This window comes from Cebus imitator, unplaced genomic scaffold, assembly GCF_001604975.1.
Source record: "Cebus imitator isolate Cc_AM_T3 unplaced genomic scaffold, Cebus_imitator-1.0 Scaffold0, whole genome shotgun sequence".
Lineage (NCBI taxonomy): Eukaryota > Metazoa > Chordata > Mammalia > Primates > Cebidae > Cebus > Cebus imitator.
The window spans coordinates 12000286-12004838 of NW_016107315.1; the positions used below are offsets into that span (position 1 = coordinate 12000286).

At 47.2% G+C, this 4553-nt stretch overlaps 1 pseudogene; it reads right to left on the reverse strand.

Annotated features, from left to right (window-relative positions):
* Positions 1-3020: 3020 nt before the first annotated feature.
* Positions 3021-3114, reverse strand: LOC119470526 (annotated as a pseudogene).
* Positions 3115-4553: the final 1439 nt, after the last annotated feature.

Sequence of the window (4553 nt, forward strand, 5' to 3'; positions counted from 1 at the left end):
TACAGTTTCTCTTTCTCGTCATCTCCAAATATATTCATCTCCATTTAGTCAGTCAGTAGTATTTGCTGGGTTTCTGTTTTGTTCAGGGTTTTCTCCTTAGGGTTTCCAGGATAATGCATGGGCAGTGTTGATCCTTCTCAAAGGGCTTCCTAGTTCGCTGGTGGAGGGAGAGGGGCTGATATTCTTACTTCTTTATTATAGAAGGGAAAAATGATGAGAGACGCAGCAAAAGCTCTGTGGTCACTCAGAAGAGGCAGCGTTTACTTCCAGTTAGAAGTCAGGGAGTGCTTCCCACATAACACGGCATTTGAACAGGGACCTTCTGCCAGTATTGAGGGTAAAGGGGAGAAAAAAATAGATGAACTGGGACTTGAAAAATAAGAAATATGGCCGGGCACAGTGGCTCACACCTACAATCCCAGCACTTTGGGAGGGTGAGGTGGGTGGATCACCTGAGGTCAGGAGTTCAAGACCAGCCTGGCCAACATGGTGAAACCCCATCTCTACAAAAAATACAAAAATTAGCTGGACTGGTGGCGGGTGCCTGTAATCCCAGCTACTCGGGAGCCTGAGGCAGGAGAATTGTTTGAACTTGGGAGGCGGAAGTTGCAGTGAGCTAAGATCCAGCCTGGGCAATGAGAATGAAACTCCATCTCAAAAAAGAAAAACGAGAAATACGTGGGTATGTGGAGATTGGGGAGGGCAGTCCAGGCAAAGAATTGTGCACACAATGGCACAGTGTAGGGTGTGACTTGAGAATGGTGGGTGGTTCTCCGATCTGTGACCAGATCAGAGAAGGTAAGAGGTTGGGGGATAGTAAGAATCTGAAGAGTTAGGCACAGGCCTGATACAATGGGTCCGTGATGCTACCAAGCTAACAGTCATCAACTGTCACATTTCTAATAATACTTTGTGAAAGGAAGGAGAAGATAAATGCAAGTTCCTACATGGAGACCTCTGCTCTATAGATAGTAAGTCTAAGCTTCATGATCATGCTGGGGAGTAGATATTTAGAGAGGGGGAAACTGAGGTTCAGAGTCGTTGAAGTAACGTATCCAAGCTCATATAGCTAGAAAGTAATCCACTGAGAATCAAATCTGGGTTTGCCTGATCCAAAGCCAGTGCTTTGAGGCAGGGCCTTCATACTTACCTATTCCACCTGTTGCCTCATGAAAACATTCCTCTTTCCTGCTCCTGTGTTCAAGGAAGTTATGTGTCATGTTCCACTACCAGCAAATTAACGGGAAGGGTGGTTTTCATACAATCTGAGGAATTGAGACTCACTGGGGTGCTCTTTTTGGTTCTAGAATTCAAGATCATGGAAAACTGCCAGAAGGACATGGGTCTTGTCCTCTTCCAAATGGTCCCATAGCTAGTCTGGCCAGCCTGAGCCATCTAAGTGAGGGACATGGTCAAGGACCGCAACTCAGCTTAAGAAGGTAATGGGAATTTACATGCAGAAAACCCCAAGGTACTCCCATCTGCTGTGCATTTACGCTACAGTTAAGCCCCAGAGGATCATATTTTGAGGTGCCTCTTAAGTCAGGAAATGGGATGGACTAACGTTTATTATTTGTGATAGGGTGCCTAAGGGAGAAGGCTCAGAAATGCTGTCTCCTTAGCTGGAAGTGACAAAATGAGACCCGAGACATTTTGGTTTTTGCGCCACAAAACCTTTCTCTGGGGAATGAGAGACCAGATCTGAGTACATGAGCTTTGGAGAAGTGATAGATTCTTTCCTGAAACTGAGGTTCAAACACATGTTGTCTTATCCAAGCTTGTCAGATGGAAAGACAGAGTCAAGATGGGAACCCAAGTATTATGACTCCTGGCTTTTCTTACTGCACAAAGCAGAATACACTTACCTAATTAGAGCACTAAAAACTGTTTACTCACTTAACGGCTTGCAATGTTTTTTTTTTTTTTTTTTTGAGACAGAGTCTCAGTCTGTCGCCAGGCTAGAGTGCAGTGGCATGATCTCGGCTCACTGCAACCTCCACCTCCCGGGTTCAAGAGATTCTCCTGCCTCAGCCTCCCAAGTAGCTGGGATTTCAGGTGCGCACCACCACGCCCAGCTAGTTTTTGTATTTTTAGTAGAGACGGGGGTTTCACCATGCTGGCCAGGATGGTCTCGATCTCTTGACCCGTGATCTGCCTGCCTCGGCCTCCCAAAGTGCTGGGATTACAGGCGTGAGCCACTGCGCTCAGCCAGAGAAACATCAAATTTTTACAACCAGAGGAGACAGGAATATCGTCTAGTCCAATTACTTCATTTATAGATGAGAACACTTAGGCTCAGAATAGGAAACTGACTTGCTGAGGTCACAATAATTTTAGCAGTAGAGGTTGGTCTAGGTCACAGATCGGCTGGCTGTGGTCAGCACTGACAGCTCTTTCCACGAATTTTTAATATTAGGTTCCACTGACTGTGACATATATCTGTATCTTTATCTATACCTACGCTTATATCTACACACATGTTCCACAGACTATGATCACCACCACCATCGCCCATGCCCACACACTCACATGTGAACCAAGAGGTGAAATCAATCACTCACGTAGCTTTATTTGTTTATTTATTTTCATTTTTTATTTTTTGAGACAGCCTCATTCTGTTACCCAGGCTGGAGTGCAGTGGTGCTATCTTGGCTCACCACAACCCCTGCCTCCTGGGTTCAAGCGATTCTCCTGCCTTAGCCTCCTGAGTAGCTGGGACTGCAGGCACGCGCCACTAGGCCCAGCTAATTTTTGTATCTTTAGTGGAGACAGGGTTTTGCCATGTTGGCCAGGTTGGTCTCAAACTTCTGACCTTAGGTGATCCACCTGCCTTAGCCTCCCAAAGTGCTGGAATTACGGGAGTGAGCCACCATGCCTGGCCACCTCCTTACCCTTAGACTGGCGTACCTTTCCAATTTCATAAAGAAGATAAAACTGTCTCTTAATTTTAAAGCATTTAAAAGCAACCAGTGGAAGAAATTCCCCGGATATTTGCTGCCTGTTTTTCTTTCTCTTTTTCACTTCAGACAGGTAATGTGCTGATGACAGTGTCTTCAGGGTCTGAGGGAGGCACCTCGCAAAACCCAGTCATCACACTTACAAACTACAAAAGCTCTTTCTTGGTACTTTTCTTATTTGAAAGTCTCTACATTTTGGGGACTTAGAAATTCAGAATGGAGAGCTGTAGATGAAGAAACTGAGGCTCAAAGAAATTAATTAATCTGCCTCCCTGAAATGTCCTCAGCAAACCCTGCCCATTCTTCCAGGCCCAGCTGATCCCGTCCTCCTCCTCAGCCAGAGTGGTGCTCAGGAAGTCCTGAAGGGTGAATGCATGTTTGAACATTACCTGGCAGTGTCTGCCTGCAGAAGCTCCAGGGAAGGAGGAGGAGTTCCTGAAGATACTGATTTCATAATTAGGCCTCAGAGGAAGAGGCTCTTAACACCATCTTTCCTGAAGACCAGAATCACTGCTTATCCCACCACGGAGGGAGACCCTGTCAAAGTGAGAGAGGTTCATTCCCTCTCCTGGGTGAGGGGCTGGGATTCCCTCTGTCTGTGAGTATGGGACTGATTAAAAGGGAGGCTGGCTGAGTGCCCTGAACAAATCATTTCCAGCCACAGCACCCGAGGGACACTGCAGGAATGCAGGGCAGAACACAAACACATCCTTCCTGCTGGGCCTGTCTCAGAAGAGAAAGTCGTGTCAGATCCAGAGAAGGGAGCTCCTGGCAGAACAGTGGGCTGAACGGCAGTAATCCCAGGAGAGCAGAGTGCAGGTCTCCTCTGAGGCTCCATGAAGTAACCCATTCAGGAAGAGATGGGAAACAGCCTCTGCTCAATTTAATGGGAGCAAGTCTTGGCCACCTCCCAGAAAAGGAGATGGGAAAAGAGTGGGCCCCAGGCCTTTTCTTCCATGGGGCAGAACAGCCTGAGGAGGCTTTGCTGCTGCCCAGATAGGAGATGGCCATGGGGCCATATATATTCCTGCAGTGAAATAAATGGGGGCCCCATTTTGACCAGAGTGGAGATTCCTATCACAGAGAGTGCAGGAAATCTGCTTAGCATTTGAGGAACTTCGGGAAAAGTCGAATGAATCAGGGCCCGTAAAACCAGGATCCACACTTAGATCCCACAACCTCACGGTCCCCCTTTCCTCAGGGGTTCCAGAGCTCCCCTCTGGCTGAGCCCAGCAGAAGCCAGGGAGCCACTCGAGGTCAGCCTCTTGGGTGGAGAGTGGATCGGGGGCATACATTGAAGTTTGCAGGCACAGCTCAGCAAATGGAGCCAAATTATGGAGGCCTTGAAAGCCACGCTCAGCTTGTACTTTATTCATGGAAAAATAAAAACTGAGTGACATAAAGACAAAAATCTATATTGAAGGAGACTTTAATTTGGGGTTGTAGAAGATACCCGCCACTCACCATGGGTGAACCAAAGTCCCGTGTCCATGTACAGCCCAGAGGACATGTCTGCCCCTTCTCCTCTCTTCTGTGGCCCAGAGAATTTGCGTCCCAAAGGAAACTATTGGGAAGAAGCCAGCAAACAACAATGTG